We start from the raw sequence: 16,641 nt of genomic DNA on the forward strand, positions 1-16,641 counted from the left end.
ATATTGCTGCTATTACCACCACCATTATACACCTCTACTATTATTCCTGTAGCACCATCTTAATTTTGCACATCTGTTCTTGTCATTGCTGCTATTGTTATACTATTTGCACTTTCTTGAAATATTATATTAATATTTGCACTCCATCTCCATTTTGCACATCTATCAATGTTAACCCTTGTATGACGTTCACATTTTTGTTACTCAGCCAGTGTTCATGTGGGTCTGGTGGACCCGCTGCATTTTTGGGTTTTTAATTGAACACAATCAAAAATTTTATGTTAAAATACTCTACAGATGTTTGCTTCATCCCAATTACAAGCAATATAAAGCATATATGGTTAACATTTGCCTTTTACCTTTATTACATCACATTTTTTATTTAAAGTGCTACTCGTTTTTTGTTTGTTTTTAAATAAAACGTAATAAAAAAAGAAAAAAAAAAGAAAATCAAATTTAATCAAGTTATGAGTGGAAAAAAAATAAAAAAATTTACAAGGAAGCCAAGTTTTTAAAATCTATTTATGTTTATTTATTTGAACTTTATTTGAAATGTAACTATTTCAGGTCAGTTTACACAACACAAGCTGAACACATACTGTACAGTAACCATGTCAGTCTAGGCTCATCAGCCCAATTGAACACACAATTTCTTTTAAGGATATATACATCCACTGTATATAAAATGTACATATATTTAATATGTACATATATAAAGGTTTTAATTTATTCACAGCACCCTACAATGTAATGGGATTTAAACATGTTATTTTGCCCAAGTAACAGTAATACATTTAAGATGCAATTGTGTTGTGTAATTTATTAATATTTGATTTGATTAATTTTAAACTACACTGAAATTTCTGCTTAGATAGAAAGGAAGGAAACGATGGAAGAGAGGAAGAAATGTAAATAAATAAAGGATTTTTATAGAACATGTCAGGGTTCAACTGAAGAAACCTTACTGCGGAGGAATGAAACACTCTCCAAGGAAGAAAGAAGATAATTAATGCAACGGGGAAGGAAATAAGGGAAGAATGGAATGTGGGAAGGAAGGAATGAAGGAAGGGAAAGGGGGAAGGAAGCAAGGAATGGAGAGGGGGAAGGAAGGAAGGAAGGAAGGAATGAAGGAAGGAAGGAAAGAATGGAGAGGGGTAAGGGAGTAAGAAGTAAATAAATATATAAAAAATATATATAGAACATGTCAGGGTTGAACTGAAGAAACCTTACAGCTGAGGAATGAAACACACAGTGTGAAAATTGTCCAGTCTGGTGAAGGTAAAGGGTTTTTAACCACTGAGCTACCACATCCCACATGTCTTCTGATCACAAAGCCACTCTCTGTTCATGGTGAAGCTCTTGGTGAAATCATGGAGGAAATGTTCTGCAAAAAATGTGTGAACTTTAACTGGCAAGAATTAGAGAGATGCTTTTCAATGAATTTGACTTTGGAGCAGACAGAGAGAAAGAGAGAGAGACATGGTCCAAACCAATTTGCCCTTTCCCCTCTACCTCATCTCCAGCCATCGTAACCTTAAGTAGGTGCCGTTAAACAACCGAAGATTCATTAAGGGAGAAATGGCCCTGTTAGAGGAAGCCATTTGTAAAGATGATGTAAATCCTTTTCTTAAAGCGATCGCTTCTGCTCCAGCACTTTCTTCATAAGCAACGATACTTTAATACGTTAATTGTTAGAAAAATGGCACAGTTAAAGCAGAACCCTGAGATTGGTTTTAATCGGGTTCTAACCCTGGCACTCACTAACAGACCCAGAGAATTACTGATGGATCTGGTTGCAGCAATGACCTTCTGTATTATTAGCCATCACTCATGCTCAGCGCTGATTTCAGACAGACTGTTCCATCCCATCAGCCTCATGCAGGATTCAGATCTACAGCTCTCATAGGGCTGTGTTGATAACCTGCTTCAATTGACAGTAAAATAAAATAAAATAAGAATATAAAATAAGAATCTTAGACATGCTGCTAAAACATGCACTATGAAAACATGTTTGGTCAACGTTGGATGTAAGGTAAGAAGCAAGGAAGGATGGAAGGATAGGGAAAGGGACAAGGGCAGACTGGAATGGATAGGATAGGAAAGTATAAATATAAGGATGAAATAGAAAGAAGGAAGGGATTCAAACTGTAGACATGTGCAGATTTCATTAGACTGTGCTCATCTGCTTCAGGTCACGAAAAAGAAATATGGACATAAAATAAGGAAGAAAGAAGGGAGAGCAGGAAATACAGAGGAAATTAATAAAATGACAGAGGGAACGACAGAGATGTAAAGCGAGCATGTAAAGCAAGTAGAGAAGGAAGGAAGAGAGGGAGGGAGGAAAGGAAGGATAAAAGGGAAGGAAGGAAGTAAAGGATGAAAGAAGAAAAAAGGGACCATGTTTCCTCCTAGCTGATTTCATTTAGCTTGCACAGCTGTTTTATATTTGTACACAGAATTTAGATGTTACTGAAACTAAGGAAAGATCAACTGTGAGATCTATTGGTACTGTGCTGTTGTTTGAATCTATCATCTCCATGCTCGTGTCTGATGTGTTGTCCTATGTGCCTCTGTTTTATCTTCAGGAGCTCAACCCAGCATTCCACATCCATAACGATGGGAGCGATCTGGGGCGCCTTCCCAGCGCAAGCATATGCGGAAACCTTCTCAAGCTGCCCGAGTTCGACAACCACCACCTGATGAGGAGCAAATTACTCGAAGCCATCGAGTCGGAGGTGGGCGTCGACTTCAACTGAGAGCCGGGTGGAAAGAGGTTGCCGTGGTGATAAAATGGGGCGGATATTTATAAGTAAATGAGATTTGAATATTAATATTGAACATGGATGAGGAAGTGACTGTACTGCTAAAAAAATGAATAAATAAATAAATAAAATTATATTTGAACTTATGTACTTATATATTTCTACAATGTATACTGGAGTACAACCAGAAAAAAAATGCTTTAATAATAATTAAGATGATTGTGCATCCTCCCAACATTTTTTTTTTTTTTTTTTTTCCTGATAACTAAAATTCAGCAGTTTATAAACAGCAAGATCTCCAGTCATTTCTGCCCTGGGATAACACAAGACATTATTCACATCAGTCACAAAAAGACATCATTGCTATAATTTTGTATAACTATACAGATAATCTATTGTACCTAGGGTAATATAATATCCAAGCTCATACTGACCTGGATTTAATGGATGTCTGTATAAAATTGTGATAATTATGTGGCTAAACAAAGAAAGCTAAAAACATAGTGTAAAATGTCTACACAGTGTGTGAAAATCATTTTAGGATATTTTCAAATATTCTGAATATGATCTTCAGTCAAACCCAAGACCAAGGATTTTCATTCATTTTCTGAATTTGTCACATCTAAGGGGAACTTTTTGGTAGACCCAGAGTTTTAGTGATACAGTGTAAAGAAACAGAGTGAAAAGGAACTGAGTGAAAAGGTTTAATCAAGTTAAAATGAACCATAATTAGAATAGTGATCAAGAGCATGTCGAACCATGTAGACATTGGACATCTCCAAAGGTTTTCCTGTGTTAGTCTTGTTAAGACACAGTGCACCGGGACACTGGGCTACTGACCCAAAACACAGATCTTTTAGAACAGACTTCCAGATTTACTGCCATCTGGAGTAATTTACTGGCATAAAATCTGTTCCTTCAGTCCCTCCAAATACTGCCAGGTACGACATGATCTTGCTCTTAACCTTTAAAAGGCAATTAAACATTTAGGAATTAAAAAGTTAAAATTCTTCTGCTAAAGGGACATGTTTAAGAAGAATTTTGGTTATGATAATAAAATGCCAGAAGCATGACCTACTGCTGATATTATGTGCTGCTTCAACTTATACATAATTATCACAAAAAGTGCCTTCTTTAAATTATGTCTTGTAAACAAAGCAAGTTTATGGAAAAGACAGAAACTGCACACGTCCACATTTATGCTAGTTAAAGTTGCTTGTCCTGGACCTTTGACACACCCCTTTTTGGGATTATTATATGAAAAGTGATAGTTACTGTACAAGAGCTGTGGATGAGAAAAGCAAAAATAGTGTTATTGCTAAAACAGCATTCAACCCGAGATCAATTCATCAATACTTCCCAGAGTGATGAGTGATTTGATCTTGCTCTAAAAAAAAACCTCCATGTGTATGAGATGTGATTATTGTTCAAAGCTTCCACGAAACTTGTGTGTGTTTATGTGTGTGTGTTTATGAGGAAGGGCTGGTATTAGGGAAATGTACTATTTTGGATAACGAGTGAAAACACTCTATTTTCATCTTTTTATTTGCATAGATTATATAAACTGTCTGTAAACTGTCCTTCTGTGTTGGGGTTAACCCGTTCGGCAATTTCATTGGTCTAATGAAAACTTCATGACACAAAAAAACTGAGCATGTCACAGAATGTTTTTTTTTTAAAAAAAAGAAAAAAAAAAAAAAAGAAAGCAGGGAAAAATCCATATATTATCCACGTCATTGTTTAAGCCGCAAGGTTCAAAACGTGGGAAAAAAGTTGCGGCTTATAGTCTGGAAAATACATTAGTTTTATTTGTTAATCTACAGGAAAACTACATCCATAGTATAATAATAATAATAATAATAATAATAATAATAATAATAATAATAATAACACTTGTAAAGATAAAGATAAATATATTACAGACAGCATGTGGAATATTATTGAAAACAGTAAGAGATATAATGCCACATATCTAATTATATTAAAAATACAGATTCATGTTAATGGCTGTTTAACAGAAATATTTAAAATGTTTATCTTAAGTGCAGCAATCCAACCATTCCATTTTGTTGCACAAAATAGTAAAAAAATTAATAAAATAAAATAATAGAAATAAACAATTTCTCCATGGTGACTTTGCATTTTGTTTCCTTTGGTTCCTTCCCCTTTATCAAAATTACATACATAAGGTCAGCGAAATTGCAATTATCTAAATCAGTTATATTGTTTCTATATTTATTTTTCTACATCAATTAAACCGTTTTTTCCCTGATCGTTTTATCCACAATGCACATGTAGGTGGTTCACTTTAATTGTGGGGACATTTGGTACAATGTAAAAAAAAAACAAAAAAACACGCACACACACACACACACACACACACACACACACACACACACACACACACACACACACACACACACACACACACACATTTTAATTTCTTTATTTGAATCCACCAATCAAATTTCTTACAGAAAGGATTCAAATATTCTCAGAGGTAGCACAACTTTGACATTAAGGGTACATAAAACATCGCTTACGCCACACAGCAAGGCTGCCTATCACAGCTGATATAGAGCAGAATTTTGCCAGCTGTTTAGACTGTCCTTTTGGTAGCCCTGCCAGTCTTAATCCACTAACAGTCAGTTTGTGCACATGTCCCAGGCTGCCAAATATCAATACCGCAAACTTACATGCATAACCTAGGTCACTGATCTTAGCAAGGAGGGGTTGGTATTTAGTAATTTTTTCCAAAAAGGCTATGTCCATATAAAAATCATAAACACAACCTACGTCAAGGACTAACACCTGCTTTCTATCTATATCCACCAACACAACATCAGGGCTGTTAGGGATGTTACAGAACACATCACATTTTTTGGAAATATGTCCTGAACAGAACTGGCAATGAGATCAACAATACGGCCATGGCGTGCTGTATATAGTCCCTTGTACTTATTACATCCATTCACAATATGAGCAACTGATTCAAGATGATCAGAGTTAGAATGCATTATACAGTGTGGCTGGTGATTTTGAGGGTACCATAATGCTAGATTGTATCTGGTTGGCAGCACCTGTAGTCTGGCCTTAACAGTGAAGCAGAGAATATCGTCCACTATTGCAGCATTTCTGTACATAGAGTGAGAGGTAGAGTAGTCAGCAAAGTCAAGACATGCCAACTTTCCCTGCATTCTTAGTACAGTCCAGTGTTGTTTTGTGTCCATCTGTTTGATGTTCAGTAAGGATCTTTTTGCTGTTGTGCTCTGTAGTGCGTGTTGTGTCTCATTGTAACAAACTGTGGCCTCCACAGTAATAGATGTGTCTGTGACCACTGCGTCAGACACCTCAGGTGTAGTGTGAGAGTCACTTTCTGTCCACTGTAATGTAACTACCAGTCTGTTACACAGATCGTTCAGGTCTGGCCAGTCTGAGCGAACTCAGAAACCTGCAGCGTGTGTGTCCAGTTTGCCGTTGCCTTTCCTCCTGAAGCCTAGGAAGCTGTCCTGGTTACCTGTGGCCAAAGGGACCTTTCTCTTCCTAAGGTCCAGTAAGAGGGAAGCTCTGGCTAGCTCTCTGACTGCAGCATCATCGCTGTTGAGCATGCTGATAAGGTGTGCTAACCGTATAGTGGAATAGGTCCATTCCACATTTGGGACCCCCAGACCCCCTTCCTTTAGTTTGAGGAAAATTATGTCTCTGGTGGAATGAGTATTCAGTCCCAGCCATTTCCTGACGGCCTCAACTGTTCTATTATTCATGTCCCGTAGTACATTTTGTGGAATGTGAATGTTTGCAAAGAGATGTTGTATCTTTGCCAGAGCCACTTCTCTAATGGCCTGCAGTTTCATGACTACAGGTAGGGGGAGGAGTCGATCAGATCGATCCTGTCCTTAAAGGCACAGGATAACTCCTGCACCTGTTCACCCCATTCACCTGCAATGTTGAATTTATGGCCAAGGTAGGTGTATGTTTCATGACGAGAGTAGACTCTGATGGGCTGTCCCATTATTGTGAAGGAGGGGGGTTTGTCAGATTTAGATTTGTACCAGCGGTTTCCACCGCTTCGCCGCTCGTAGTATGCTGCACATTTGGTGTGTTTCACCTCCAGCTTAGACCACTGTAGGAATTCATCTGTTCTGGACAGGATGATTTGAATGATATTCTCGTCTCTGGAGGACACCTGGACATCATCAGCGTACCCCTGGACAGGGTTTGGGGATCGAGTGTGTGGTGGTGAGCACTGGCAGATCCACTTCATCCACTGGTTGATGGCCAGGATGAAGTTGACAGCACTCCAGGGGCAGCCAGTGACACACACACACACACACACACACACACACATTATTCATAGTCTTTGGATCAAAATCAGGATAACATGCAATAAAAAAGGCAAAAACCCTGCCTTACTGACTTACTTGACTAACTAATCAAACTGAATGCATGAGCGGTATAAGCGCTACCACATTGTATTCATCTTTATCAATCAAGGACAAAGGTATCATGATTGCTTTATGTCTCAGTTGAGTGGTGTCAGTATGTAACATTTTAGTGTGATTCCGAAATCCTTTGAATATGCCAATTATTCTGGAGTCACATGGCTTAGTGTACAAAGGTTCCATTCTGCAAAAAACCTCACAAAAAATCAGATTTTCTTGAACTCCATGTATAAGGCAGTAGCTATCATTGGTCATTCTGTAACATTCTTTTGTCTTTGGCGTACCAGAGTTAACATTTGATTTCTTAGAACTTGATATTGCTTGCCTCTCTGCCAATCTGTTAGCTACTTGAATCAGTGGATCACTTGAACCGCGGATAAACCTCTTGATTTGACCCATATTGTTCTCAAACTTGTACGCTGAACAATAGTGTAATGATCTGTTGTAATTTGCAACATCAGTGAGATGTAGCAAGCAATGCACATTATATGAGATGAAACTCATGCTATACAGGCTGCTACCTTTTTCAACAAAATATGTTAACAGCTCATCTGCATAATCACGATGCTCCATTAGGTTTTCACTGTACAAGATGCACATTCCAATACTAAGTGAAAGGAAGTGAATATACTTCTCCTTATCGAGAACATATTTCAAAATCACTGGTCCAGTATAAAGCAAAAATGTTCGGAATTCAGTTGCTTTCCAGTGCTTCAGTTCATCTAACCCCCTGGGTTTCCTATTGAATTCAGGAGGTATGTGATGTCGGACAGCTTGATGAAAATAAGTAATGGTGCTAAGATGTCCAGCTGATAATCTATGGGACAAAGGTCCTTCTTTCCACAGCATCAACATTCGCTTAGTCACTCCTAGATCTACACAATGCATGGGATCTATTGGGAACTGCCTGATCATATCAATGTCCAGATTCAAGAGAATGCTATCTGTTTTGTGATGTTCAGGATTTGTCTTCTGTCTAAATGACTCATTGGTTCTGAGATTTCCTTTATACAAAAAAAGCATTTTGCTCTCATGAACTCCCTTTACATCACAAAAGTCACAGCCATAGCGGCCATTAAACTGAACTATTCCTTTGATGAGGGCTCGTGCTGGTGCATCACATATGATGTTTTTGAGGACAATTCTCTTCCCTTTAAAGCCTGTTTCCATCAGTTCTTGCAGCTCCTCCATAAAATCCCTCAAAAACTCCAAATCATTTGGTTTCTTTGCTCCAGTAAACAGAGCAACAACAAAAGGACTGTTTTTCACTTCATCAATGTTGATGACAGCACACTGAAGTGGCCACATTGTGAGGTTTTTGGACTTGAAAATGGGTAGGCCATCAATATTCAAAGAAATCTCAAAGTGGTCGTATTTTGAAGTCTCTTGCTCAGACAGAGTATGCGAAAGACCTTCCTTTAATCCAAAATATGTGTATTTGCCACCTATCAAAACAAGATTTTACAGTTCAGTGAAATTTCTGAATAATATTGCCAAATGAGTGCATGGACATTTTCAAAGTTAAAATGTACCTGATTTTTCTGTTATTCTCAAACTGCCAGAACGAGGTGTTTTCAATAGTGTTCGTCCGTCTGCTGGAACATCAATGTCATGTTCCTTCAAAATCTTAAGCAAATGAGTGAGAGAGGTCATGGAGATGTTGAATTTTATTGCCCACTCAGACAGCTTTTTCTCCAGAGACAAAGCTAGCTCTGAGTTACTTTCACTGGTAACATCCATGGAATCATTTAGTCTATCAATTTCATACCATAGCACTTGATCTTGCATATTAATTATGGTATTCTGTTGTGATTCTGAATCATACTGTTCTTGCAAGTCTTCATTTAGATGCTGCTCCACAACATTCAGCATATTTCCTGAGTCGTCTGATGAGTAGTCTGATTCAAGTTCTCTGGAGGAGTGTTCACTATCAGAAGTGTTTTCATTTTTTTTCTGAAGAGCCAAAATGATCTTTTTTGATTTTCTATGAGCTTTTTGTTGCTGTCTTTTCAATGCCTTAATTTTTGTTTCCAAATCCTAACAGGCCAAAAAGAACTTCTGTATTAGTAAAACATTATAGGAAACACATACATCTTTTACAATTTTTTTTGGTTTGAGAGGACAACCTTAGCCACTCTCACTGATTACTGTATTCGATAATTGTTTCAGAAGTCTTCTTTGGACAATTGTTGTGTATCCTAAAGAAAGTGTGTCTGCGTAAAGTTGCTTGTTATGTTAATAAGTGGATGAATGTCAGTCACTTTGAGTTTTGGTAAATGGGAAGTGACGTTGAAGCTTTTACCATAAAACAGCTACAGTTCCGCAGATAGAAGTTGTTGTTAAAAAAAAACTAGTCATATACTGTAGCATGGTGAAATAAGGCTTTTTATCTTTAATATGAGTGTCTAAGAGTAGGCGTACTTCATCTTTTCATCCAAAGAGCAATGATAGTTTACGCTATTCCACCAGTGCAGCATTCTTGCTTACTGTTGTTTTACAGCGCTTGTTAATTATTGTAATATAAGTATAAATAAAAAAATAATAATATATTGAAATATAAAGTTAGTAATGTTGTATTGATCTGACATAACAGGCTTAAAGATTCGCAAATACTGATATGCAAACTAGCTGCAGCTTGCAATTTTGGTGTGATTACTGAAGGTAAAATGGCTGGTGCACATGTAGCATGTGTGAGCAGTACTCTGCTAAAAAAAAAAAAAAGACCAGACCACATAGAACATCTAAAAGTATGTAAATAGGTCACTCACCATTTCTGCGGTGTAACAATACCATGCACAACTTTTTCTTCTTCTTTACATGTTTTATGGTGGTTGGAAGACCAGCTTAGATGGTGCATTTACCACCACCAACTGGACCGGAGTGTGAAGCATTCACGTTGAGCTCACGCTTTACACACATGCTGAGGATCACAGTATGAGGATCAGATGAACTCACGTTGAGCTCACGCTTTACACACATGCTGAGGATCACAGTATGAGGATCAGATGAACTCACGTTGAGCTCACGCTTTACACACATGCTGAGGATCACAGTATGAGGATCAGATGAACTCACGTTGAGCTCACGCTTTACACACATGCTGAGGATCACTGTATGAGGATCAGATGAACTCACGTTGAGCTCACGCTTTACACACATGCTGAGGATCACTGTATGAGGATCAGATGAACTCATGTTGAGCTCACGCTTTACACACATGCTGAGGATCACAGTATGAAGATCAGATGAACTCACGTTGAGCTCACGCTTTACACACATGCTGAGGATCACAGTATGAAGATCAGATGAACTCACGTTGAGCTCACACTTTACACACATGCTGAGGATCACAATATGAGGATCAGATGAACTCACGTTGAGCTCACGCTTTACACACATGCTGAGGATCACAGTATGAGGATTGTGTAATGTCACTGTGATCATCGCATGATCTCACGTGTTGACTGGGGTGTGTTTGATTAAAAGGTGTTGCTGTTGTCTAGAAAATATTTTGTTCATATGCTAAAATAAAAATAACATGCTGAAAATATTATTGAATATTTTATTAATATAAATATTTAGCTTCATGACTGAATGATATTCTCTACTATAAAGTGCTCTTTGTAACAGAATTGTCACCATTTCCTTCTTCTTTATGCTACAACTGTGGGTTTACATTGTCAGTTACATTCAGAGCACGTCTATTAAAAAGCTGATTTTATTTAAAATTTTTTATTTATTATTATATACGTTTTCCCAGTGTTAATGTAGATTATACACAGTGTTGTACTAGTTACTAAAAAATAGTAACTAGTTACAGTTACTATTTACTTCATTCAAAAAGTAACTCAATTACGTTATTGATTACTTACACCAAAAAGTAACGCATTACTGTTAAAAGTAACTTTTTAGTTACTTTTTTTAAGAACGTTCTTTAATGTTCCCATTAATGCCCTTTTATGGTCTATACACATAATCCCCAATGTTCCGGGAGTCTCCCGCATATTGATAGCAGCTCTCTGATGCCCACAAATTAGTTACAATCTCCCGGAATCTAGATCGGACAAGCAAGAGCATGCATGGACGACAGAGACAAGTATTCAAGTACATTTACGGCATTTAGCAGACAACCTTAACTGATGGTTAAGGGCCTTGCTCAGGGGCCCAGCAGTGGCAGCTTGGTGGACCTGAGGTTTGAACCCATGACCTTCCAATCAGTAACCCAACACCTTAACCACTGAGCTACCACATACTCAAGTATGTGCTCCAAACCTTGTAGTGCACGGTAGAGAGGGAGGGGGCCAATCCTGATTGGCCTGTTTCGGTAAGTCAACCAATCAATTGTCAGTGTGGGCGGGCTATAGCCCATGTGTTTCGGAATTACTGCCGCACACACTTGAATAAAAGGAAACACGCCCACAGCGCATCTTCTTCGTGTTTAAAGGTTGGCATCCACCAATCCTAAAATGCATCGCTGCTGTAAACAGGTTAGGCTGTAGGCTACACTTCAGCCAAAATTAATTAATTTAAAAAAGTAACGAGTAACGCACCATATAGTAACGGTAACGGAGTTACTTTATTTAAAAAAGTAACGCATTAGAGTATTCATTACTGTCAAAAGTAACGGCGTTACAGTAATGCTTACAAGTAACGCGTTACTGCCCAACACTGATCATACATAAAATTAAAAGTAAAAATAATCAAACCTATGTTAAATGTATTTATAGATTACTTACTGTCTCTTACTTTAGTCACTTTACTTTACTTTAGTGTATTAAAATGTTAAGACTTGGACTTTCCTGCCGGAACAATAGGGGTGTTCTGGCAGTGTGTTTTTTGTCATGTGTCTTGTAATACTCACCTCGGGCCTCATTTATAAAGTGTGCGTACGCACAAAACAATGCTGGAAATGTACGTACGCCAGTTCCCACGCAAAGTTTGTGATCTATAAAAAGCAAACTTGACGGGAGAACGTGCGCACCTTTAAGCAAACTTTGAGACGTGCGTACGCACATTCTGGAGACAAAGGGAATTGGCGACACAGATGGTGAGGTCGTGAACTGAAATTAAGATTGTAGAAAATTCATGTGAGAAGAACGATTATAAGAATTAATGACATTTGATTTTTACGTTATATCATGAAGATTAAATCCATATTTCTGCCGATTATTTAGGCTATATACATCTAGTAAAATCCAAACGTATCTCAAAATGTATTAAAAAAAATTAATAATAATATTCAGCACTGCCTTACAGTCACATTGTCCACAACGGGAGCGCAGGAGGAGATGGCGTGACTACATGTGATACAGAATAGCATAAAATACCCTTTTATTAGAGAACTGCAGAACACAGTGTAAAAACGAAACATTTTCCTTAATATACATATATCATAAAATGTCAAAGTCTGCAAATACAGTCATGAAGCACAATCGCTCCTCATATTCGGTCCTAACTATTACAGTGTTCATTACAAAACCGTCATGAAGAAGCATGTGTTCACTATAACATTTTCGTCTTACATTTTCGCCCACAAATTAATTCTGTGATTTTGTCAAGGTGTTAACGATCAGTCTAAACATATAAATCCTCCAGTGACCCGGGTATGTAATGCTTCATGATGGCACTGCTGGCACTGTTGGAGGATTATGTCAATGGCAGAATAAGGAGAGAACAAGTTTTCAGAGACAATGATGATGACTGGCTAATAAGCCGATTTAGATTCCCTGGAGCTGTGCTCTTGGACCTATGTGCTGAATTGGGTCCAGTATTAGAGAGGGCAACACGCCGGAACCATGCCATGCCATCCCAGTCCAAATACAAGTCCTCACCACTCTGGGGTTCTTTTGCTGTTTCCAGCGGGAATTGGCAGACAGCTAAATTATTAACAGTATATAAAAAAAAAACTATAAGAAATCCTCAACTTTGTCTCTAAGACCTTTCTGTATATGAAATAATTCTATTGGAATCTATCATCTCACCCTATAGGTCTGGTATATCATAGCCGTCCCTTGCCTCTTTTCCACCAAAAAGAACCGGGTGCTGGTTCAGAGCTAGTGCTGGAGCTGGTTCAAAGTTGGTTCCACTGGTGAACCTTCTAAGAACCAGTTTCTTTTTCGACCGGTTAAGAGAGCCAAGTCTGACGTCACTGTATACGTAGCACGTTTCCCGGCAACGTTAGCGCAGCAGCGGCAAACACAAACACATCATCAACGGCGGAAGCTGTTGTACAGTCCATGCTCGTGGCTTTGCGAACCTACTTTCTCATCCAAAATAAACAAATCCATCGTGTATGTGCAGCTCAATCTAGCTTACTGTATATAAACGGAAGGTGCACTCGAGAATAAGGGTAAGTACATAACATTATTTTTATCAATAACACGGAAATAAAGTTAGCCTTAGCATGTAGCTACCTACTATCATGTGTGCTGATAATTTAGCATATTGAGGTAAAGTAAAAGTGTATCAAACATTAGTGTACTAAAGGTACATTATCAAAACGTACTTTACTTATATTACTTACTGTAGAAATACTCCAGTAGAAGTACAGCATATTTAAGTAAATGCATGTACCATAAGCAAAGAGCATGTACAGTATTGAATCCAAAAGTATTTATTTTGCAGAAAAACTGGTCCAATATGCCTGTTTTAGCATATTATATTTTGTTTTTTGGGTTAATATTATTGCTGCTGTAATATGTAGTTTATGTTGTATTTTACTCCTACTGTAACTACTGTATGTACTGTTGGATTGATCAATTAACAGCAGAACATCACATTGTTTTTATATCAGAAAGTGGTAATCTATATTGATAAACTAAAGAACCATTGCAAATTCATGTCAAATAATTTGTATTTACACTTTGTACTTATATTACAGAAAAATTATACATGCAACCTATTTTTATCTTGACAGGCAATCTTGTGGTTGAAGGCAAGGCAGAGGTCACCTGCAATATGGGTATACCCAAAATCTGAGCACTGGTGGGAGACAATAGTTCCGGATTTCACCCCTCAACAGTTCCTGCTCAATTTTCGTATGGCCCCAGAAACTTTTAAGTACATCTGCAGTCGGGTGAAGCATGTAATGGCGAGAAGGAACACAAACTATCGCTTGGGAGTGTGCATGATGCCAGAGTGCTACAACATTCACATTTGTGGGAGGTCCTAAGTGATGGGGAATTATTGGACAAACCAAAGTGACCATATTTGGCTAGGATGTTGGCTATTACCTGATAGGTTATCCTGCATACCCCATGCAGAAGTGGCTCATGAAGCCCTTTTCAGATACTGGCAGAATGACCCCTGAACAACACACCTATAATTACAGGCTGAGCAGTGCATGGTCGGTTGTGGAGATGTCTTTTGGGAGATTAAAAGCACGATGGAGGTGCCTCCTAAAAAGAAATGACTGCAAGCTGGAACTGTGCAAGACAATGGCAGTGACCTGCTGTGTTCTCCATAACATTTGTGAGGAACATGGTGATAATTTCACTGAGGAGCACACAAACAGGACTGAAAACATTCAGCCTCCTGTTCAGGCAATACTCGAGCATGGTAATACAGAAGGGGCTGACACCAGTGCTGCATTAATGATGCATTTTAACGGAGGAGTGAGTTATTAAAGTGCTTTGTACCACAATGATAATGTTTGAAATTGTAACATCCAAACTGTCAAATTGTATTCTATTCCCGTACATTGCTTAAAGAAACACAACCAGACATGTGTAAATTAAAATGTTTATTTCTTTCTTTTTTTTTTTTTTAAAAAAAAGCACAGAAAACTACAACGTGTGAGACTTTACATTCTTGAAAAGTGCAATAGCAGCCATACATTAAAAAAAGTAAATTCTAAATTAAAAAAAGATTTAAAAAACAAACAAACAGTCTTGTCATTGTGCAGTTTTCTCAATGGCGTTCACCATGCGCTCCATGAGTCCATGAGTTGCTCTCATTTGTTGCAACAATGCATTTTCCATGTCCTTGGAGAGCTGGAAGAACCGCTCATCTGCCCTTTCAAAATAAGCCACCAATTCGGATATGCTGCCTCTTTTCCTTTTTCCTGTGCATCAAGAATAGCAAAAGACAGATCAGTAGTGTAAAAACTATGCATTTGCTAAACAGTTAAAAAATATCTGTTACAGATTTGTCTGCTATTAATCTATATTTATATTATTGAACTATAGCATCATACTACATCACTGCACTTCATCTTGTGCTCACATGGCATACAAGTTCATCATGTAAGAATTCGATTGTAAATGATCACACGAATGTCAGTTATTGTTTCAAACCTTTAAGGTTGTTCTATACATTACTATCTATTTGGCTTGTGTACAGCATTCTACTTTGATGAGTGATACATATCAAATCAATTTAATGGGCCTGAATATAAATGAAGAATTTAACTAAACATTGTTGCTGCACCCGAGAGAACATGTATGTCAGTGTTGGTATAGTACATGGTGTGATAATTCTTCGCAAATCTTATCACTTTTGTTCTGTGCTGAAGATGTACATGCATCTCCAGAGCTTCTACTCGATGGTGAGGGAGAGCTGCAGCTCAATGGTGGTGGAAACTCAAGGTCATCGCCGTCGTTGATGGCAGACAATTCTTAAAAAAAATACACGAGACAACATTGATTTAAAACATTACTGTCCACTACACACCTTATACAACATTCAGAGATAAGTCATACAATAAAAGCACAGCTACTACTACCCTCGCTAGCATAGCCTGTACTAACTTCTGGGACCATTGTTTACAATGCTGCTAGCATAGCCTAGCTATAAGCATTGCAAACAATGGGCAAAGAAGTTATAATTTAGTCAAACAGCTGGCCGGAGACAAAAGAAGTGTAAAATAGAACTTACCAGGATCAGTGTGACTTTTCTCAAGCGAATTATTAGCCATTCCTTCGAGTATCAATGTTGCGGAGTTCAGTGCCCGGTAAGCTGGAAGGCTGGTCTGTCACCGAAGACAGAGTCGAGAACATCGAAATGTGGATTACGATGTGGCCGACCACTGCCGCTTCGACCGAGGTCCTTTTTTTGGTCTCTGTACTCCTTTTTTAATTTTTTAAGCTTATTGTTAATTTGACTGACACTCTTGTTGAACCCCGCTGCAGCCATCTCACACTGAATTTGCTGTAGCACTGGTTTTGTTCTTGTCGCTCCATCCAACTTCTTCTGCCGAGGACCAGAGTGCAAGTAGGCAGTTGATTTCATCAACGGACCACTGTTTTTTGGTTTGCACGTCCATTGTTTATTATTGCTATTATTGCTGCTGCTGCTGCTGGTGGTGATTTAAAAATGGCGCTTGCCGGTTTCTTTTTTCTAACAATAACCCCGCCCACAGCCCCTGACACAAGCGGTTCTTAAGTCTAGACCAGCAACGTTTTGGTGCTACTTAGGAACCACTTTTCCTGGTTCAGAGC

General features: G+C 38.1%; 1 pseudogene; it reads left to right on the top strand.

The window, feature by feature from the left end:
• LOC113663809 overlaps nt 1–2,904 on the top strand; it is a 78,425-nt pseudogene extending 75,521 nt beyond the window's left edge.
• The last annotated feature ends 13,737 nt before the right edge of the window (nt 2,905–16,641 follow it).

The sequence above is a fragment of the Tachysurus fulvidraco genome, chromosome 19, assembly GCF_022655615.1.
Source record: "Tachysurus fulvidraco isolate hzauxx_2018 chromosome 19, HZAU_PFXX_2.0, whole genome shotgun sequence".
Taxonomy (NCBI): domain Eukaryota; kingdom Metazoa; phylum Chordata; class Actinopteri; order Siluriformes; family Bagridae; genus Tachysurus; species Tachysurus fulvidraco.